This window comes from Bos indicus x Bos taurus, chromosome 2 (genome assembly GCF_003369695.1).
Source record: "Bos indicus x Bos taurus breed Angus x Brahman F1 hybrid chromosome 2, Bos_hybrid_MaternalHap_v2.0, whole genome shotgun sequence".
NCBI lineage: Eukaryota > Metazoa > Chordata > Mammalia > Artiodactyla > Bovidae > Bos > Bos indicus x Bos taurus.
In genome coordinates, this window is record NC_040077.1 from 63401484 (window position 1) to 63425050 (window position 23567).

Sequence of the window (23567 nt, forward strand, 5' to 3'; positions counted from 1 at the left end):
GGGGAGGGAGGTGGGAGAGGGGTTCAGGATGGGGAACACGTGTACACCCGTGGCAGATTCATGTTGAAGTATGGCAAAACCAATACGATATTGTAAAGTAATTAGCCTCCAATTAAAATAAATAAATTTAAATTAAAAAAAGATATTTTCTATGTTTTGCTATTACACAATACTTGTAGTAAAAAAAAAAAGAAAAAGATGCTGCTGGACACTATGGCAAACCCTCTCTGCCCAGAGATGGATCATGAGGATTTACGAGCTCCCCTGTCCCCTCAGGTCTTTCTGGGAGGTCCATTCCTCTTTTCTCTTGTAGATCCTGGCACAAGGCTATCCTCCTTTATGAAATCCCAGCAGAGAAGGGCAGCATTTTTCTTTATCTCCCATCTGTTGCCTTCCAAACAGTACAGAGTCCCTATTGATTTTTTTATGCCACAGGGAAACAGCAAAGTGTGAATAAAAAGATGAACTACTTGATAAATTATGTAATGTTAGGAAAATTCACGAAGCTATGATGGGCATTATCCTTGCAGACGTGTAAATGTTGCTGGTCTCAGTTCTCCAGTCCCCTTGCCAGCCATACTCTCATCTCCTCCTTGGGAATATCCAGCTTGGTTTACATTCTGTTTATCCTCTGCCTTCTCCTCTTCTCTGGAAGAGTAATTTTCAACTTCACCGACATCATTCCAGGTCTGGCATCCAATAAACCTGCTTTGAATCTTAGCTCTACCCCTTGTCTGACTTTGGATATTTCATCCCTCTGAGACTCAGTCTCCCCCTTCTCCAGTGGCATCTCCTCATGGTGTTGTTATTAAGATTAGATAGGAACACACAGGGCTTCCCAGGTGGCGCTAGTGGTAAAAAACCTGCCTGCCAATGCAGGAGATGTAAGAGACCCACGTTCAATCTCTGGGTCAGGAAGATTCCCCTGGAGGAGGGCACAGCAGCCCACTCCAGTAATCTTGCCTGGAGAATCCCATGGACAGAGGAGCCTGGCGGGCTATGGTCTATAGGGTAGCACAGAGTCGGACATGACTGAAGCGACTTGGCAGCAGCAGGAACATACAAGAATGTGCTAAGCCCAGTGCTAGCACATGGTAAACAATTAATAAGTGTTAACCAGTCATAAGAATCATTATCCTGTAAGAAAATCCAAATGAAGTCTTCATTTTGGTTTTTTTCCCCATTGGATTTTTTTCCTCTTCTGGGGAACTACAATAACAACAAAAAAAGAACTGGCCAACCCAGACGCCAGAGTTCAGAATCAATCATTGTTCTGTATCTTTGTGACAGGGGAAAGAATCATATTTAAAAAGATAAGTCATTCCGTTCATGGAAGAAACACACACGAGTCATAGATGGAATGACTGGAGGACTAAAAGAGAGTCTGTGAAGAGACTGAGGACATAATACATTGCCACGATGTTGTTGGGTAATTTTTTTTTTTTTTTTTTAAGGAAGTCAGTAGACAATGGAGTGAAAGATTTGTCTGGATTTTTTCCTCTGCTTTTCCTCTTTGATCTGAGATCAACTGGGTTGTTCTTTGAAGAGCTGGTTTCCGAGGCTTCTGATGAGTTGCAGGTGGCTTTCCAAACCATCATGTGATCATTCATCAATCTCCATGACATATTTGCCAACACCCAGGTGGAAGTTTTAAAATCTTTTTGGCTGATTTATGTATGCAAAATATGACAGGTACATTTTAGGCCTTTATTTAGGGTCAAAGGATGGCCCTGCCTGCTTTAAGCATGAACCCACACAGATAGCTATCAAAACATTCAGGGTTGCTAATGGGGACGGTGTCTGCAGACCACTCCAGAGGTCACTCAAACACTGTGAATCATTAACAAATGAACAACTGTAGTCTCTACATAAAGTGACTGTGTGGGTAGAGGCAAAAAAGCATATATTCTCAAAATTTTCCTGGTGAGTGGGATGTTATTTTTGTGATTCTTGTAAACCACTCAGAGCATGATTTTCCCCCATATTTGTCATACATGTTAGTAGGAAAGAATCAAGGAAAATCAGTGAAATAACTTTTATTATTTTGTGGAAATCTTAAGTACTATCTGAATTTGCTAACACATGAATTCTTGCCTTGATATTTCTTAGGAAAATCTTTTGGATGAATAATTCAGTAACTTAAAATGTTTACTTTGAGATTTTTCAGATTAAAATTGCTTTCATAATTTCCCAATTCAAAATCCCCATAGTCTTTGAGCCCAAACTGATAGTTATGGGGTCTCCATCACCTGTTAAGCGGTTTGTTTTTTTGTTTTTTTTGATCAGCGCATCCAACAGAACTTTCTCTGGTGATTTTTGGTTTAACTTTAATTATTAAAATTTTAATTTCAGTAGCATATATGACTGGTCCCTTCTTTATTTGACAGAGCAGGGTCGGAGCATTCTGAGAGGGATGTCAGGGGACCTGCGTTTTCTGAGCCTGGCTGAGGTCAAGGAGAAGAGCCTCATGGCCTCTCTGGGTCAGGAAAGAGAGGCAGCATTGCAATGTGTCCTCTGGTTCCCATCTCTCCAGCCCCACTCAAGTCTCCCCTGAAAGCCCTAACAAGATGCTCCTCCTTTTGGTACCTTGTAAATCACCATCTCTGCCCCTCTCTTGGTCCTCTGTGAGGCTACTTTGTGTAACAAGGTTTCGTCCTGTAGGTCAACCCTCTGTGTCCCCCAAGACTGTAAGAGCACTGAAAGTCCTATCCCAGCATAGGGAGAAGAACTAATCCAGGCAAAAACTAAGCAGTAAGACCACAGGCCAGGGCTTGTGAAATTCATCCCGAACTCACCTTGACCTGCTTTGCAACCTCCCCCTCCCCACACCACCCTTATTTTCCCTTGCTTTTCAGAAACTCATTTTTTTTCCCCCTCTCCATCATCCTCTTTCTCCTATTAATGTCTTCTGTCTTTGACCCTCCCACTTGGTTCCCACCCTAGCACCTCTCTCTAGTTTCCAGCACCTTGTGAATTTTCCACTGTGTTTCCTGGTACCTGACCTCTTTGGATGAACACAGGTGTCCTCCTGAGGTTAGAGCCAGGGCAGATCCTGCCAAAGGTGCCTGGGGTTCTGGGGTTGTCTGCCTCCTTCTTTAGTTATCACGCTAATGCTTAGTCGCTAAGTCTGTCTGACTCTTTGTAACCCTATTGACTGTAGCTTGCCAGGCTCCTCTGTCCATGGAATTCTCCAGGCAAGAATACTGGAGTGGGTTGCCATTTCCTTCTCTGGAGGATCTTCCTGATCCAGGGATCGAACCACATCTCTTTTATGTCTCCTGTCTTTTGCATTGGCTTGTGGATTCTTAACCACTAGCACCACCTGGGAAGCCCCTTCCATTAGGTATGCTGTTGTTCAGTCGCTCAGTCATGTCCAACTCTTTGTGACCCCATGGACTGCAGCACACCAGGCTTCCCTATCTTTCACCATCTCCCAGAGTTTGCTCAAACTCATATTCATTGAGTCAGTGACGCCATCCAACCATCTGGTCCTCTATTGTCCCCTTCTCCTCCTGCCTTCAATCTTTCCCAGAATCAGTATCTTTTCTAATGAGTTAGCTCTTTGCATCAGGTGGCCAAAGTATTGGAATTTCAGCTTCAGCATCAGTCCTTCCAATGAATATTCAGAGTTGATTTCCTTAATAATTGATTGGTTTGATGTCCTTGCAATCCAAGGGACTCTGAGTGTCCAACAGCATAGTTTAAAAGCATCAGTTCTTCATCGTTCAGCCATCTTTATGTCCAACTCTCACATCCATACATGACTACTGGAAAAACCATAGCTTTGACTAGACAGACCTTTGCTAGCAAAATAACATCTCTGCTTTTTAATATGCTGTCTAGGTTTGTCATAGCTTTTCTTCCAAGGAGTAAGCATCTTTAAATTTCATGACTCCCGTCACCACCATCTGCAGTGATTTTGGAATCCAAGAAAATAAAGTCTGTCACTGTTTCCATTGTTTCCCCATTCATTAGGCTTAGGGGCCTAAAAATACTTGTTGAGAACTTAAAAAACAAAAGTCTTTTTTTAAAAAAACATTTCTGTTTTGTTTTGAATTGCTTCTCAGTGGTAAAATAGGTGCAATTGCTTTCAAAAAGCAAAACCAAAATGGGGGCCATAAGGGGGGATCTAACCACCCAGTTCGATTTCTCCTTTTTGTTATTACTGACCTGCAGCAGGTTCATAAGCCATCATGTGTCTGTTTCCAGCAGTACTGTGGGGTGTTGTGGGAAAGGTAAGCCGCAAGTAGGATAAGGGTCCCATTCATGTATCTTCAGTGTACGAGCAGGATAGCCCCAAAGGAATGAGATTTTCCCCTGTGAAGGGGTGGGGAGGATTTCACAGAGATGAGAGGGGCAGTGTTGCCTGGTTGGAAGGGTGAGTGTATCCTCAGGCTGTAGTTTGTTAGACATGTGACCAGATGGTAAATGCTTTGGACATAAATGGAAAAGTGCTATCATAGGCTTCCCAGGGCAATTTTTAATCAGGAGAAAATTTTTCTAAAATTTAGGCAGCATTTAATCCCTCTGTCGAGTGAGATGCCCATCTTGTAAGGCACTAGATAGTTTTATATAAAATATATGCATACACAGACACACACATAGATGCATGTACTCATAAAGAGCTCTAGTGGAGACATGGACAACTCATCACACTCAGCTGTGCAGAAAAATGTGTTTTCCTTAATCTGCCTGTTACTGACATGATTTTCCTATGAGGTCCCTTCCTATGGGAGGGAGTAGCCCAGAAGGTACTTAATTTAGTCTAATCTGGCAGTCTTAGTCTGAGCCTATAGTTTGAATAGACTCTCCAGGTAATTTTGTTTCTTTGGGGGTAAATTTTGCCTTTCCTTTTCTGCCCCTCCCCACCTTCTTTCTTTCCCTTCCTTGGACAGATGGGGAGAGGGGTGTGGCTTAGGTGACCTGAGCAGTGGAGGGAAAATGGGGACTCTTGCATACACAGGGCATCTTCTGGGCGCTCCCTGAGTTCTTGTACAATGAGGCAGGACTGGCACGTGTGGGACTGGTACCACTGACCTGGCACTGATGAAATTGTCCAGATGGTCTGATGGTCTGGTATTTATGCTGCAGACATTAGCTTCCACATTTCACATCCAATTTCAAAGTTCCAAACTATCTTGAAGGTCCCTAGCCTTCTGCTGGGCCATATGGGCTTTAAGCATTTCCAAGACCCCAATTAGGGCCTTTCAGACCCTACATGTCACACCAGGGGGACATACAAAGCCAACTCCTGCTGCTAGTGCTGGGACAGCCCATCCAACAATGGTCCGAGGGGCTGCTTGGAGGTGTCTTGATTACCTTGGGCTTCCATAACAGGATTCCTCATACTGAGTGGCTTAAATATCAGGAATTTATTTCTGGAGGCTGGAAGTCCAAGATGAAGGAGCTGGTAGGGTTGGTTTCTGGTGAGACCTTTCTTCTTGGCTTGCAGATGGCCACCTTCTCACTGCATCCACATATGACATCTTTTCTGTGTGTGTACCTCCCTAAGGTCTCTTCCTCTTCTTTAAGGACACTGGGAATAACTTTAATCACATCCTTAAAATTCCTAATTCTAAAGAGTGTCCCATGGAGGTTAGGGCTTAACATATGTATTTATGGGGAGGACACATGTTAGACCATATCAGGGGACATCTTCTGGATGCTTCTTCCACTGTACCTGTGGGAGCTGCCACTGGCTGTCAGGTCTTGTTCCCTGCCTCCTCCGTACTCATCTGGATGCTTCTAGACTACCTGTGCTTTCCAGAAATGTACCAAAAATGAAGACTTCACAATCCTTGTCTCTACCCCTCTTCCTTCCTACAACTCCTGAAGAAATTCTGTTGTCTGGGTCTTCCCATCTTCATGCCTGATAGGTTGAAAGCATCTTAGATGTGACTTTCTTTCTAAATAATGCTGGGTTTTCCAACTACTTGTCAAAACAACATCCATTGTGATTTTGCTCTGCTTGGGAGCTAATCCCACCCTGAAACACTGATTGAGACCCACGGTCTCAAAGCCCCAGGGACAAAGAGGGTCACAGAGTGAGAAATATCTCTGAAAATGCCTTAAAAACTTCACATACCTACAATATATGTTTATGCACAAACACAGAGGTACCGTTGATGCTCTATCTTTTGCTTCTCTCAAATTCAATGGAATTATTTATGTAAATATTAATCACTGTCAGTATATATCAATGATTAGTGGTATTTTAGTTATATTTAATATTAATATAGTTAATAATTTAAGAATGTCATTCATATCCATGGATGGACTAGGGGGTATAATGCTTAGTGAAACAAGTCAGACAGAGAAAGACAAATCCTTTCACATAATGTGAAATCTAGAAAATTTAAAAAGAAAAGAGTCATTATAACAAAACAGAAATAGACTCACAGATGCAGAGCAAAAACTCATGGTTATAGAAGAAAGCAGGGTGGGGGAGGGACAAAATAGGGAAAGGGGATTAAGAGGTACAAACTGTTAGGATAAAATCAGTAAGTGACAAGGTTTTCGTGTACAATACAGGGAATATAGTCAATAGTTTATAATAATGGTGTGGGGTTAAGTCTATAAAAATATAGAATTGCTATGTTATATACCTGAAAGTAATATAATTTTGTAAGTTAGCTACACTTCAATTAAAACAAAAAAGAATGTCATGTTCTGGAAGTATAATATTCCAAATCCCTAGCAATGGGGTGGCCTAAACGAATTTGTTCCAGTCATGTCTGACTCTTCGACATCCCATAGACTGTAGCCCGCCAGATTCCTCTGTCCATGGGATTTCCCCAGGCAAGAATACTGGGGTTGCCATTTCCTTCTCCAGGGGATCTTCCTGACCCAACAAAGGAATTTGTTACATTTGCTTTTAGCCCTCACTGTCTGTCAGCCTCCTTGAAGTAAACTGGGGCCATGGTAGGCAGGCATCTTTCAAGGTTCTGATGTGTGAGAACGTGAGGTCTCAGGAGAACACAGCATCTCATACTGTCAGCCTTCAGGGCTCCCCTGCCTCTACCCATGCTGTTCTCATGCCCAGACCCACTGATGCTTCCACCTCTAGATCTGACATTAAAAAAAAAAAAAAAGTTTGTGTCTTAAATGGTACCATGTGTTGTATGAAAGGAGAGAAGGTTAGCACTCCCCTTGACAAGGATGGAAGAAATTCTGGAGCCTGACAGCATGCATATGGTCAAGGCATTGCCACCTACTTCATGGCATCTAACCATGGGGCTTTCCTGATGGCTCAGCAGGTAAAGAATCTGCCTGCAATGCAGGAGACATAAGAGATGCAGTTTTGATCCCTGGGTTGAGAAGATCTGGAGAAGGAGATGGCAACCCACTCCAGTATTCTTGCTTCAGAAATCCCATGAACAGAGAAGCCTGGTGGGCTACAGGCCAAAGGGTTGCAAAGAGTTGGACACTGCTCCACAAATTTCACCCAGCCTCCATCCCCCATCGTCCCACCATACCCCAAATAGGTAACCATTTTTATTGTTTTGTAGTGTGGGGGTGTGGTGTGGGGGTGTGGTAGGGTGAGGGGGAGGAGTGGGGAGGGGGTGGGAGGATTTGAAAAGCAAAAGAAGAAAATACAAATACAGATTTCTGTCTTCCTTACTCTCACATTGAAAAGGTAACATACTATACTGACTGTTTTGTATACTGGTTTTTTTAAATTTCATTTTTTGAGAAAAATTTCCATGTTAGTATATAGAAAGCACCACGTTTTCCTTCTTTTTAAAAGAAATCCTTTCAGAGTAAGCAGTCTTAACGTACAGTGATGAGAAACTATTATTTTATAATCTTTTCATTAAAAGCTTGACTGGAAAAAAAAAAAAAAAGTTGCCTAGGGACTTCCCTGGCAGTTCAGTGCTTAAGAATCTGCCTTCTAACGCAGGGGACACAGATTCAACCCCTGGTCCAGGAACCAAGATCCCACATGACCTGGGGCAACTAAACCTGCATGACTCAAATACTGAGTCCTTGTGCTCAGGAGCTCCAGAGTCACCATTGCAGCCACGCATTCCAGAAAACAAACTCAGTAAGAAGTACAATGCAGATAGTGGAGTGCAGTTTATTGCACCGGTGGGCCCAAGGCAGAGTCTCCTCTTAGCCAAGGACCCCAACCAGTTTTTGTGAAAACCTTATATACCCTAAGTGCATGTGCCCAAACCCACCTCCCCAAATTCCCTGAAACTAGTCTGAACAAAGGAAAAGAAAGATACGGTCAAAGTTAACCTGTGATTCATATGCCTTAGGCCTAGGTAGTAAACAGTGGACAATTATCAATCGGCCTGTGGTCATACCCCAATAAGCATAGCAGAATTTATGATTCTATTTGGTTACTCAGACAATTAGGGTATTCTTTTAGGCAAGGGAGAGTCTAGGTATGAGCCCTGGGGCTCTTCCATGGCGGGGTGGGGGGGGGCGGGGTGTGTGTGGGGGTGAGGTGGGGGATGGGAGTGAGGTGGGGGATGGGAGTGAGGTGATGGGGTGGGGAGATGGGCTGGGGGGTGGGGTGGGGTCTGGTTTTCCAGTTGGTTTGTTGTTTCCATAGATACCGGATATACAGCTGAAAGTCCACAGTCAGGCCCAAGATGGAGTCCTGATTTCAAGATGGAGCCTGTTCTGTTTCCTCCATCACAACTAGAGAAGTCCCTGGGTGCCACAACGAAGACCCAACACAGAAAAAAAAAAGTGTTTGCCCAGTATTCCATTCTTTGGTTGTTTAAACCATTTAACTAGTCATTAGCTATTTAAATGATTTAACTGTAAACTATTTAACTAGTCTTCTCTTAAGAAACACTGAATTATTTCCAATCTTTGATATAAGCAAAACTGCACTGAATAAACTCATATACATGTCGTCTTGTACCCATCTTGCAGGTGTGTCTATAAGATAAATTCCAAGAAGTAGGATCGATGGGGCAAGTCTATGTTCTTTAGTGGATTTGCTAGCTATGAACAACTTGCTGTTTTCTGAGGATGTTCCCAGGTGGTTCAGTGGTAAAGAATCCACCAGCAATGCAGGAGACGTGGGTTCAATCCCTGGGTTGGGAAGATCCCCTCAAGAAGGAAATGACAACCCACTCCAGTATTCTTGCCTGGAGAATCCCCATGGACAGAGGAGCCTGACGGGCTATAGTCCATGGGGTCACAAAGAAAGAGTCAGACACAACTGAGCATGCACGCATGCACAAGGCTGTACCAATGTGTGCACAGTAGTGTACTACGACCACTGAGAGGCAGACTTGATTCAATCATGCATTTCTTAAATATCTTGAATTATGAATCTTCAGTGTGACAGGCAGTGTTTAACTGCAGTAAATTACAGTTGGCACCTCTGGCTTACCTTAGTGTCTCACTTCTCAGTAATGTCCCAGCATTTTCGTGTCCTTGGGCCAGGACCCGCTACCAGACTGGACACAGGGTGCTTGCTTTCGTGCAGGCCTGGTTTCCCCAAGATGCTGCTTAATTTTATTGGCTTGAAATAACTTTTTCAGAATAATGCTCTCTTCTATAAAGTCTTGACTGCTTTTAAGGTCATCAGATTGTTACTAAACACAACTTGGATCTGCTCGCCCACAAGCAGTAAGGTCACTCTACTGACACCAGGTTGTGGTAAGGGCAAGTGCAGCATTTACGGCGGGCACCAAGCTGGAGCCTAGAGCAGTTAGTGCTTAAAAGGCCTGAACTCCCTGAAAGCTTTCGGGGAAATATTTATAAAGACATAGTGAGGGAAGGGAGTTGTGGGCTGTGGAATCCACTCACAAATATTCTTCTGATTGGTTGGTGGTGAGGTAATTGGGAGTCAACATCATCAACCTTCTGGTTCCAACCCATCTGGAATCTACATAGGCAGCAGCATACAATTAACTTCTACCTGATGGGGGGGTTTCAGTATCTAAAACAACTCAAAGGACATGGCTCAGAATAGTATCCATTGTCCTTGAAGAAGAACTAAAAATGGCTTTGACTTTGTTTAATGGCTAAGCTATTATTATTTTGTTTTCCTTTCTCTCTGCATTTTTTCACTTCTCTGATTATATTTACTCTTTGGAACTCAGGAAAGGCCCAGGAAGCCACACTTTTTCTACAGACAAAAGGTAGGCAGAGGACAAGGAGGGGGAGAGAGGTCTTTTCCAACAAGGCCCCAAAGGGTCTTGCTTGGTTACAAAAATCACAGTTAAAACTTGTGACTTCCAGGAGTGTGTACCTGGGAAAGCCCAGTACTCCAGCCACCCCTACATATATCCCTGTTTGCTTTGAGGCTTGGTTTTTCCTCTTGAGGGTATACAAAGGGTTTCTCTTTTTTGCATTCATGAATATACAAAGACTGCTTCTCAGAGGTACAAATGACACCATCTTACAAGTCTCTGGTCATATTAACCGCTGCTTTCAGAAGCTGAAGCAGTCTTGTCTACGGTCATAGCCTCATCTTGGTTCTTTCTAGAAGAGTCTTCAGATGAACCCTTTGCTTGATTCTGCCTCTCCTCTTAGTTCCTCTCTTGAGCAGCATTTCCTTTTATTCTGGGAGGGAGAGCCCAGTAATGGAAACAGTATATTGATTCTTCAGCCTTTGTTGTCTCTCCAAGCCTCTGATTCCTCAGCTGTAAAATGGGATCATTAATAGCATCCTCTAAGCTTCACAGAGCAGTAGTGAGAATGCTCTGTGCACTGAAAAGTGCTGATTATACAGAGTGAAGTAAGCTAGAAGAAAAACACCAATATAGTATACTAATGCATGTATATGGAATTTAGAAAGATGGTAACGATAACCCTGTATGTGAGACAGCAAAAGAGACACAGATGTATAGAACAGTCTTTTGGACTCTGTGGGAGAGGGAGGGGGGGCATGATTTGGGATAATGGCATTGAAACATGTATAATATCATATAAGAAACGAATCGCCAGTCCAGGTTTGATGCAGGATACGGGGCTGGCATACTGGGATGACCCAGAGGGATGCTATGCGGAGGGAGGTGGGAGGGGGGTTCAGGATTGGGAACACGTGTATACCCGTGGTGGATTCATGTTGATGTATGGCAAAACCAATACAATATTGTAAAGTAATTAGCCTCTAATTAAAATAAATAAATTTAAATTTTAAAAAAGAGTATATTTTTTCTAATTTTAAATTAAAAAATTTTATATCAGACTGTAATTACTTTATAATGCTTTGCTAGTTTCTTCTGCCCAATGAAGTGAATTTGCTCTATGTATACATATATTCTCTCCCTCTTAGACCTCCCTCTGACTCCCCCATTCTACACATCTGCAAAAAGGAAACATTGAAGACATAAAAAGGGGTCTGAATATTGTGTATTAAAGCATATGTATGAAATCTAGAGAAATGGTACTGATGAACCTATTTGCAGGGGAAGTAGAGAGACACAGACACAGAGAACAGACGTGCCGACTCAGCAGGGGAGGGGAGACTGTGGGACTAATTGACAGAGTACCCTTGAGACAGATATATTACCAAATGTAAAATAGATAGTATTGGGAAGTTGCTGTATAACACCGGGAGCTCAACTGGGTGCTCTGTGACAACCCAGAGGGGTGGGATGGGGTGGGGAGTGGGAGTGAGGTTCAAGAGGGAGGGGGGATATGTTTACTTTTGGCTGATTCACAGTGTTGTTGGGCAGAAACCAACACAGCATTGTAAAGCACTTATCTTCCAATTAAAAGGAAAAAAGTCCACAGTCTAGCTATGCTAATCCCCGCAATTGCTATTTTCCGGTATTTTGTATTCTCTTCCCATCCTTATCCCCACAAAAACAATCAGATACGATCCTGAGCTGAATCACCACTCCCTCCAGGCTGCTCTCTGCCCTTCTGTTCTCCAGCCCATGGGAAGGGAGCAGAACCGAACCCCCTTCAGGAGGATGCAGGGTGAATGATTTATCTCTGAGTGTTTTGAAAGAGATCAGACATTTTATGCAGCATGATCAGGCTGATGTAGAGTTTGCCTAACACCAAACAGATATACACAGACAAAAAAAAAAAAAAAAAAACCACTCAAAAGAGACTTTGTAGCAGCGATGACCTATTTTTCCAAGTATCTCATAGTTTTGAAAGGGTCTTTATATGTATTAACTCACTCTAACCTTTTAACAGTGCAGGGAGGTAGGTAGGACAGAGCTCATTTATTTATTTTTGTTTTCTGGTTGAGGACAAGAAGCCCAAAGAGGCTGAATAATTTGTTCAAGGTTGTGGTTAGTTTGTGCTAGGGTTGGACTTGGAACCCAGATTTGATAGATTCTTTTCTCGATCTTCAAGTTTTTGTTAATTTAATCCTTCATTATAATCTCTGTGCTTGGTGGCTATGGACTAGTATTGCTTTTGTATCCATCTCTCCATGGTATCTCTCAATATACACTCAACTGATTATTTGATTAGTAAAGTAAGCTTGGAAGCTACATATTTGGTTATCTGAAAATCAACAATTGTCAGATATAACTTACTATAACCCTTTCTAATGAACCCTGCTGCTGCTGCTGCTAAGTTGCTTCAGTCGTGTCCGACTCTGTTCGATCCCATAGACAGCAGCCCACCAGGCTCCCCTGTCCCTGGGATTCTCCAGGCAAGAACACTGGAGTGGGTTGCCATGTCCTTCTCTAATGCAGGAAAGTGAAAAGTGAAAGTGAAGTCGCTCAGTCGTATCCGACTCTTCACGACCCCATGGACTGTAGCCTACCAGGCTCCTCCGTCCACGGGATTTTCCAGGCAAGAGTACTGGAGTGGGGTGCCATCGCCTTCTCCTAATGAACCCTACTGAACTACAAATCTGGTGGCTTTGCATTTACTTGGAAGAAAAGGGTTACAGACTTGAGATCTAATAATTCAGATCTAATAGGACCCGACTTTGTATGTTATTAATACTGTAAAGTTTTCCAATCACTTTTATATATTTTATTACATACAGTTCTCACTGTGTCTCTGAGGCAGTTATGACAGCTTTGAAACCCTGATTCATCTGGGTCTGCCACCCTCTGGGGTCACATTTCACTTGAACATGCAGATATGAAGACTCACGTCTCCCTTCTGTGTGGTTCAGAAGGGAGCATTCAATGGTTCTGTGTATTTCCGGGGGAGACAAGCTTGGGGTGGAGAATGGAGAGATGAGTTCTGTTCTGCTTCAGAGGGGCCCTTATGAGGGAAGTTTGCAGCCCCCTGGTCAGTGTCAGCCTACCCTGCTGCCATCTGCTGGCAGGATGCTGTCTGATCCTCACGAGTGCTGTACCCCGCCTGACTGTCACCCTATGGACAGCCTTTCTTCATCCTGACAATTCACTATTCATATCAGATTGCTCTGTATTGCAGACTTTTTTGAAGTTTGGGGGAAAATGGAAGATAATTACACTGCAGGTAGAAAACTACCTTAACTGCCATTCAGATGTTCTTGTTCATAGAAATCTACTAAGCACTTTTCACCGCAGGGAACTTCTTATTCACCTGCTGCCATTTTGTCCAGCCTTCTCACTGCCAACAAGGTCTCCATCTTCCTTTCCGACAACTCTCCACCCTTTTATTCTGGGCCTAAATTTTCTCTTACTTTGGTTTGCAGAGCAATTCCTTTCTTCAGCTTGTTTTTAACCTTATCTTTTCAGACCATGACTCTGGAAGTTCTTACCTTTGATTCTCAATACTTTGATAAAGTATTTTCCTAAATAAAGAGCTATTAGATTTGAATTCCTAGCTATACCAAAGTGACTACAGCTGGTTCTTATATTAAGTATTGATTTTTCTTTCCTTTTCATGAATAATTCTTTCCATTTAGCAGATGAGGAAACTGAGGCTCCAAGTCTATAATTAAATGAGCACCAGAGCTAGTAAGTGGTGGTGCTGAGACCTTATTTTTCCACTCTGTTCTGTTTTTCAAGAGACTTTAATGACAACTTCATTGTTTAATGTTGTCATGATATCAAGCTGTATCTTAATTTATTTTTCTCCATTAGAACTGATTACCTCAAAGAACACTTTTCATTGACTTTCCACTGCTCAGAATGCAAGGAACAAAATCTCCACCCTAAGGAGCAATGGATGTCATAGCTGCTGTTCACATAGCTGAGTCAGGCTGTTTATATTCCTTGTAAAAGTAATTGTCTCATTAATCTTCACCTCAATCACCTAGTCCTGTGCCAAGGTCAAAGATGCAGGTAAATTGCAAATGTGTCCCCATGCACGTGGAACACAGCACCTATGTCAGTTTGGTTTGACATGGCAATGAATGTTGAGGAGTCAGAAGCTGGAGGTGAAAGAGATGGAGGCCCACCTTTTGCAAATGTGCACAGTGTCTCTACTTTTAGTAACACCAGAAATAAGTATGTTAACCAGGCATGGAAAAATCCTGTTCAGCAAGGGAGGGCTAATTTCCCTAAATTCTACCATTGTTGCAGAAACCAGTACTTGAGAAACCACGCACCACACTTGGAGAGTTGGAGAACTTAGGTATATTATGCCGGTGGCCCCAGAGGAGTTAACACTCCAAGCTCTGACCTCCCAACAAAGGGGTTACAGAGTTTTTATATATGGACAGGCGTGATTGAGCAGGTTTGTGGGTTTGTAGGGGCTCGAATGATTGCAAAGAGTGGGACAAGGGTGGGTGAGATAAGATCCAGTTCCTAGTATTGTGAGTCCCCACTTTCTGAGACCTACATGATCTAGACTTTGCAAGGAGCAAGCTGAGTTACAGAGCCAGAAGGAGAAGGAGGTTATATAAAAATTTTCATTTTTCCTCTTCACCATAAAAAAGGCTCAGCACTGAAGAATTGATGCTTTCAAATTGTGGTGCTGGAAAAGACTCTTGAGAGTCCCTTGGATGGCAAGGAGATCAAACCAGTCAATCCTAAAGGAAATCAACCCTGAATATTCATTGGAAAGACTTATACTAAGGCTGAAGCTCCAATACTTTGGCCACCTGATGCAAAGAGTTGACTCATTAGAAAAGACCCTGATGCTGGGAAAGATTGAAGGCAGGAGGAAAAGAGAGTGACAGAGGATAAGATGATTGGATGGCATCATCGACTCAATGAACTTGAGTTTGAGCAAACTCTAGGAGACATTGAAAGACAGGTAAGTCTGGCGTGCTGCAGTCTATGGGTCACAAAGAGTTGGACATGACTGAGTGACTGAATAACAACAGCAACAGATTTACTCATTTACTCAGTATTGAATTAAATGGTAAACTTTTACTCCATTCTTAGGCCTTCGTTTGTTTTTTACTCATCATCCTGCTGTCACAGAGGCAATGACTTAAATGCAGAAACACCCATACAGACAAGAGTTTTCACATCAATGCTCAAGTTACATCACTGGGCAATCACTGGAAAAGAACTATATCACAGCAGGTCACTGATTTGTGGGCTAAGCTTAGGAGAAAGAAATAAGGGAAAGGATCCTTAGAGATGGATTATACATCTTTTAGGAGAGAGAATCAAGTGTGTGCTTTTTAATTTGATTTTCTTATTCGACAGTTATTCACTGGGCCAGGTACAGTGTTAAATACAGGAAAAGCAATACGTAAGATGCTGAGCCTGTTGTCAGAAGCTGAGGGTAAACAGGTGATTATGTTATGACTGCGCAGATGAGCTGACAGGTGATGGGAGAGAGGTAAAAATCCAGGGTGCTGTGAGACCCTAGAGCAGCACAGTCTTGGTGGGCAGAGAGAGCTTCTTTGAGGAAGTGTCACCTAGAAGAACCCTACGGGGCCTTCTTGGAACAGATTCCCCACCCCCATGTCCTCCACCTACCACTTGTCTGTAGAAAACTTCAGCCTCTTAGAACTTCTCACTTCTCTGAATTCCAAAGACTAAATTTAATCAGAGAAGTGAAAAAATGCAGAAAGAAAGGAAAACAGACAAGCAAGACAAAATAATAGCCCAGCCATTAAACAAAGTCAAGGCCTTTTAGTTCAAGGACTATGAATAATATTCTGAGCCCTGTCCTTTGAGCTATTGTGCAGATGCTGAAACCCCCAGCAGGTGGGAGAAGTTAACTGTGTGCTCCCCACAAGCACGGAGACCTCCAGACTGGTTGGAACTAGAAGGTTGATGATGTCACCTCCCAGTTACCCCACCACTAACCAATCAGAAGAATGTTTACATGCTGATCCCGCACCCCACAATCCCCTCCCTCCTCCTGTTTTTAAAACATTTCCCTGAAAGCGATCAAGGATCAGTCTTTTAAGTACAACTGTCTTGACTCCTTCACTGAAAGTGTTAGTCACTCAGTTGTGTTCGACTCTTTGCAACCCCATGGACTATATAGTCTGCCAGCTCCTCTGTCCATAGGATTCTCCAGGTAAGAATACTGGAGTGGGTAGCCAGTCCCTTCTGCAGGGGATTTTCCAGACCCAGGGATCGAACCCAGGTCTCCTGCATTGCAGGCAGCTTCTTTACCATCTGAGCCACCAGGGAAGCTGGTTCCTTGCAATAAAGGATGCACTTTCCTTCATCAAACCCAGAGTCAGTAGATTGGCTTTACTGTGTGCCAGCAAATAGAACCAAGTTTGGATTGCTAAATGGAAGTAAGCTGGTATCTGAAGGATGAGAAGGAGTTTGTTAGGCAAAAAGAGAGGTGCAAGTGGATGTTCTAAACAAATGGGACAGCAAAGTTCAGAGGTTGGAAGAAGAATTGTGAGAGCAACTGCTGCTGCTGCTGCTAAATCGCTTCAGTCGTGTCCGACTCTGTGCGACCCCATAGATGGCAGCCCACCAGGCTCTCCCGTCCCTGGGATTTTCCAGGCAAGAACACTGGAGTGGGTTGCCATTTCCTTCTCCAATGCAGGAAAGTGAAAAGTGAAAGTGAAGTCGTTCAGTCGTGTCCGATTCTTAGCGACCCCATGGACTGCAGCCTACCAGGCTCCTCCATCCATGGGGTTTTCCAGGCAAGAGTACTGGAGTGGGGTGCCATTGCCTTCTCCGGTGAGAGCAACTAGGTGTGGTCAAAGGGGAAGAAAGAAAATAAGGATTAGTTTTGGACTCAGTGAGGTTGAGATACTTTAGAAGCATCTAAGTAAAGATGCTCAAGAGAAAAATGGAGCAGACACTTGGGGAATGAGCACTGCATGATCTCAGGAAAACCTTCTAGGGGACTGGTCCAGGAGATGTCACAAGTCAGGCAGAGCTGGTGGGATGTGGCACATGGTAAATGTGGCATGTCTGCCGGCCAGATTCAGCTTCAGGATGGCCACTTTGAGACCCTGAAAAGAAATCAATTCATTGCATTTGCAGATGAAGAAACTTGACAACCATGGTTCAGTGACTTGCCCGGTGACTCATCTTTGGTTATTGTCAAAGCAGAGAGAAAACACACATGAGTCCTGAGTGCTTTCCCATGCTCCACCCTGCTTCAGTTTAGAATAGGCATTCACAACCCCCAGTTTGGTGCCAGGTTTCAGGTGAGGTGAGGAAGACCGGATACTCATTTATCTGCCAGGATAAAGTCATGAAAATTCTCCATGCTGTAACTGATCCACTTTGCTTATGCCTGAAACTAACACAGCATTGTAAATCAACTATACCCCAATAATTTTTTTTTTTTTAAGTAGAGAATACAATTCACATGAGCCTATCTAGGAAGCAGAAACAGACTCACAGACATAGAGAACAGACTTGTGGTTGCTAAGGGGGAGGAAAGGTTGGGGAGGGATGAAGTGGGGATTTGGGGTTAGCAGATGCAAACTATTGTGTATAGAATGGATAAACAACAAGGTCCTATTATATAGCACAGGGATCTATATTCAATATCCTGTGATAAGCCATAACGAAAAGGAACCAGGAAAAGAGTATATATATATATATATATATATTGAGTCACTTTTCTGTACAGCAGAAATTAAACACAACTTTGTAAATCACCTAAACTTCGATAGAATTAAAAAAATAAAACCCACTCTCCATGCTGTACCGAAGAAATAAGGCTTTTCATGCACTTTTTTCTCTTTCTTTTGTGAACAGAGGACAGTGTGTGTGCTTTTCCTCCACTTGGTACAAATGGTATACTCATACCCCTGATTCACAGAACATTCCAGAGTCTCCCAGAAACCTCTGGAATCCTTTGATAACACAGACCTCACATTAGAGAGTAACATTCCCACTCAACTCAGCTAGCACTTTTGGGGCTGCTGCTGCTGCTGCTGCTAAGTTGATTCAGTTGTGTCCGATTCTGTGCGACCCCATAGATGTCAGCCCACCAGGCTCCCCTGTCCCTGGGATTCTCCAGGCAAGAGCACTGGAGTGGGTTGCATTTCCTTCTCCAATGCGTGAAAGTGAAAAGTGAAAGTGAAGTCTCTCAGTCGTGTCCGACTCTTTGCGACCCCATGGACTGCAGCCTACCAGGCTCCTCCGCCCATGGGATTTTCCAGGTAAGAGTACTGGAGTGGGTTGCCATTGCCTTCTCCTACTTTGGGGGCTAGCACTGGGCAAATGGGCTTCCCAGATGGTGCTAGTGGTAAAGAATCCATCTACCAATGCAGGAGACTTAAAAGATGTGGGTTCGATCCCTGGGTCTGGAAGGTCCCCTGGCGAAGGGCATGGCAACCCACTCCAGGATTCTTGCCTGGAGAGTCCCTTGGACAGAGGAGCCTGGTAGGCTACAGTCCATAGGGTCGCAAATAGTCGGACACGACTGAAGCAACTTGGCACGCACACACTCTGCAAAAACTGTTTTTAGTTTCTTTTCATTGGGAATGTAAGAGGTTGAGGGTGACTGGCTGCTTCATATTAGGGCACAAATAATACCAAACTTGTCTTTTACATCTTGAGGAACATCTTAAAACTCTTCACAAGCCACCAAAGCTTTGGGGGAAAACAACAAACAGTTTTCTCTCAAAGCTTGCCAAGCATAGCCGGGCCCCTTGCATCCTCCGAGGCGGGGGCAGGCCTCCAGAGCTTTGAGGGCCTAGAGAAACATGAATGGACACAGTAAATTCCTTCTTTCTTTCATGTTTTGAATAACAAAGATTTTACTGTATGGCGTTGCCAGATCTGGTTCTCCTTTAAAAAATTCTTTAAACTGAATTTCCTTTTGGCCTCAGGCAGGACAAGCCCATTTCATTCACTGCCTTGGGCACAGGAAGTGACACACCTTTGTCTCTTTTTGAGTACTCTGTGCAGAGAGGCCAATACTAGGATAGCGTTTGGAGAAAAGAGTTTCACTCAGAGATCAATCAGAAAGAAGACAGTAGGTAAAGCTCTCAAGTCTGTCTCCTGGATCCAGGGTGCAGTGTGAGATGTAAGGAGTTGGGGGGAATTTCAAACTTGGAAGCTGGTTGCTGGTCTTGAATTAGTCCACACAAGCTATTCCTGCTGCTGGAGTCAAATTTTCCTTACTGAAGAACTTCTTGCTTGCTATGGAGAAGGAAATGGCAACCCACTCCAGTGTTCTTGCCTGGAGAATCCCAGGGACGGGGGAGCCTGGTGGGCTGCCGTCTCTGGGGTCGCACAGAGTCGGACACGACTGAAGCGACTTAGCAGCAGCAGCAGCAAGGGGTTCTGGAGGCAGCATTTCTATTCTTTAGGCTCTGCAGATGGAAGGTTCTTGGTTTCAGGTCATCCTGGCAGCATGGGTTCCCTTCGTGCATATGCGCAATGCTGTCTCTAAAAACCATTCAAGGTTTGATTAATCAGCCTAAGGAGGCAAAACCAGTTAAAACTGGCCAGTGTTTTACACATTAATTTACTGCCCTGCTTCCCTTTCCTTGCTTTTTTTCCCTCTTCTTGTTTCTATTTCTAGCTTCCCCTTTCTTGCTTTTTTCCCACTTTCTTATCTTGCTTCTTGACTCTTTTTCTTTAAAAATTTTTTATTGTAATATTGTGAATTTACAATATTATATTAATTTCAGCTGTACAACATTGTGATTCCATATTTTAAAAGATTTATACTCCATAGAGATCTCTTCAAGAAAATTAGAGATACCAAGGGAACATTTCATGCAAAGATGGGCACAATAAAGGACAGAAATGGTATAGACCTAACAGAAGCAGAAGATATTAAGAAGAGGTGGCAAGAATACACAGAAGAGCTGTACAGAAAAGATCTTCACGACCCAGAAAATCACGATGATGTGATCACTCACCTAGAGCCAGACATCCTGGAATGTGAAATCAAGTGGGCCTTAGGAAGCATCACTTTGAACAAAGCTAGTGGGGGTGATAGAATTCCAGTTGAGCTATTTCAAATCCTGAAAGATGATGTTGTGAAAGTGCTGCACTCAATATGCCAGCAAATTTGGAAAACTCAGCAGTGGCCACAGGACTGGAAAAGGTCAGTTTTCATTCCAATCCCAAAGAAAGGCAATGCCAAAGAATGCTCAAACTACCACACAATTGCACTCATCTCATATGCTAGTAAAGTAAGGCTCAAAATTCTCCAAGCCAGGCTTCAGCAATATGTGAATCGTGAACTTCCTGATGTTCAAGCTGGTTTTAGAAAAGGCAGAGGAACCAGAGATCAAATTGCCAACATCCACTGGATCATCAAAAAAGCCAGAGAGTTCCAGAAAAACATCTATTTCTGCTTTATTGACTATGCCAAAGCCTTTGACTGTGTGGATCACAATAAACTGTGGAAAATTCTGAAAGAGATGGGAGTACCAGACCACCTGACCTACCTCTTGAGAAACCTGTTTGCAAATCAGGAAGCAACAGTTAGAACTGGACATGGAACAACAGACTGGTTCCAAATAGGAAAAGGAGTACATCAAGGCTGTATATTGTCACCCTTCTTATTTAACTTATATGCAGAGTACATCATGAGAAACACTGGGCTGGAGGAAGCACAAGCTGGAACCAAGATTGCCAGGAGAAATATCAATAACCTGAGATATGCAGATGACACCACCCTTATGGCAGAAAGTGAAGAAGAACTAAAGAGCCTCTTGATGAAAGTGAAAGAGGAGAGTGAAAAGTTGGCTTAAAGCTCAACATTCAGAAAACTAAGATCATGGCATCTGGTCCTATCACTTCATGGGAAATAAATGGGGAAACAGTGGAAACAGTGGCTGACTTTATTTTGGGGGGCTCCAAAATCATTGCAGATGGTGATTGCTGCCATGAAATTAAAAGACGCTTCCTCCTTGGAAGGAAAGTTATGACCAACCTAGACAGCATATTAAAAAGCAGAGACATTACTTTGCCTACAAAGGTCCGTCTCTTCAAGGCTATGGTTTTTCCAGTAGTCATGCATGGATGTGAGAGTTGGACTGTGAAGAAAGCTGAGCATCAAAGAATTGATGCTTTTGAACTGTGGTGTTGGAGAAGACTCTTGAGAGTCCCTTGGACTGCAAGGAGATCCAATCAGTCCATCCTAAAGGAGATCAGTCCTGAGTGTTCATTGGAAGGACTGATGTTGAAGCTGAAACTCCAATAGTTTGGCCACCTGATGTGAAGAGCTGACTCACTTGAAAAGACCCTAATGCTGGGAAAGATTGAGGGCAGGAGGAGAAGGGGATGACAGAGAATGAGATGGTTGGATGGCATCACTGACTTGATGGACATGGGTTTGGGTGGACTCTGGGAGTTGGTGATGGACAGGGAGGCCTGGCGTGCTGTGGTTCATGGGGCCACAAAGAGTCGGACACGACTGAGCGACTGAACTGAACTGATACTCCATTTAAAGTTACTATAAAATATTGGCTATATTCCCTGTGCTGTACCATATACCCTTGTTGCTTATTTATTTTATACATAGTAGTTTGTACCTATTTATCCCCTGCCACATGCTGCCCCACCTCACTTTCCTCTCCACACTAGTAAACACTAGTTTATTCTCTTTATTCCTGGAAAACTGGGGCTCAGAATTTCCTGTCTAAAATAGGAAATTCTTCATATTTCAGCCCGGAAACTTGGGGCACAGATAAAAATATGGGAAATACATTTACACAGTTAACACATTTTGAATTGTTTTTGAAGAAATCATCAAAATTTTTATATGTCTTATGGTACTCATTATCAGAGTACTCCTTATGAGAACGAGTATCAGAGGTACTCACTATCAGAACGTGGACTTGGTAAAACGTGACTTTCGCATGGCTTTCTTGTCCATATTTATCTTGTTGGTAGATTCATTGGCTTCTTTTGACTAATTAGTTCTTTCTGAAGCAAAGATTAAAATGGTATATCTAGTTCATGTGGTTTTTAATAATTTCATGCAAAGTAATTTATCAGTTGATTTTTCTATTGTATATAATTTCCCATTTTCATTTTGTCACTTTTTTCTTCTTGTTGTTTGTAGCTATACATCAATTTTTTTTTAATTGTAGTAGAGTCTGTATTTGTGTTGCAATACAACATAGTGATTCAATATTTTTATGGCATAAGGTTTATTTAAATATTACCAAGTTGTGAGCTGTTTGGAGATGAATTGCTTGTGGGTATCTTGGTTTGCAAATATTTCTTTGCTTTCTGGGTTGCTTTCTTTCATTCCTTAAGGCCCTTCTTTTGGGCACCTGCTTTGAAACTGAAGTAGGTCGTGTTTTCCTGGTTTTGGGTTTATTTCCCATTGCTCTATGAGATTGATTCAAAAAGACCTTGCAGTAATGTCATCCAAACTCAAAAAGACCTTGTAGTTTATATCATCACATGTCCTACCTATGTTTTCCTTAAGACTTTCATAGACCCCCTCCTGACCTTTAGAAATTTATTAATTGGAGTTAATTCTGTGTATGGTGTTAGAATGTTCTAACCTCATTCTCATTTTCTTTGTTTTAATAACCCTCACAAGATCCTTCAGAGTGTCTCTTACCATTGTATATCCCCAGCATCAGGGGAGGAATATTCCCTTTTCTCCACACCTTCTCCATCAGTTAGTGTTTGTGAAGTTTCTGACAATGGCCATTCTGAGTGCTGTGAGGTGATTTCTGCTGAAACTTCCTGTGGTTTCAATTTGCACTTCTAATATTTAGCGAAACTGACCTCTTTTCATGTGGTTTATTTTCAAGGGTGAGTTCATGTTACGTCTCGAGGAGGCTTCTTATAACTCAGCCCTGTTTTGAATTCTTTTCTGATAACCACCCCTAGGACGTTTGTTGAGATCAGCTGTTTTTGACTTACAGACGCTTTGGCCTTGAAAATACTCAGTGCCCGTCAGCACACTTGCTCCTTGGAAGAAAAGCTATGACCAACCTAGACAGCATATTAAAAGGCAGAAATATTACCTTGCCAACAAAGGTCCATCTAGTCAAGGCTATGGTTTTCCAGTGGTCATGTATGGATGTGAGAGTTGGACTGTGAAGAAAGCTGAGCACCAAAGAACTGATGCTTTTGAAATGTGGTGTTGGAGAAGACTCTTGAGAGTCCTTTGGACTGCAAAGACATCCAACCAGTTCATCCTAAAGGAAATCAGTCCTGAATATTCATTGGAAGGACTGATGTTGAAGCTGAACCTCCAATACTTTGGCTACTTGATGGGAAGAGCTGACTCACTGAAAAAGACCCTGATGCTGGGAAAGATTGAAGGCAGGAGTAAGGAGTGACAGAGGATGAGATGGTTGGATGGCATCACCGACTCGAGGGATATGAGTTTGAGTAGGCTCCGGGAGTTGCTGATGGACAGGGAAG

The 23567-nt window shown here is 42.9% G+C and overlaps 1 long non-coding RNA gene and 1 other non-coding gene across 2 annotated transcripts in view; both read left to right on the top strand.

Moving 5' to 3' along the window:
* The first annotated feature begins 7114 nt into the window (after positions 1-7114).
* LOC113881810 lies at positions 7115-7240 on the top strand. Its single transcript, XR_003508170.1, has one exon. It is a non-coding gene; the product is annotated as a U6atac minor spliceosomal RNA (small nuclear RNA).
* An 8935-nt stretch (positions 7241-16175) lies between these two features.
* The window catches only part of LOC113905020, a 37084-nt gene continuing 29692 nt past the window's right edge, over positions 16176-23567 (top strand). The window contains exon 1 of the long non-coding RNA XR_003514594.1: positions 16176-16308. This is a non-coding gene — a long non-coding RNA (uncharacterized LOC113905020). The remainder of the gene's footprint in view (positions 16309-23567) is intronic.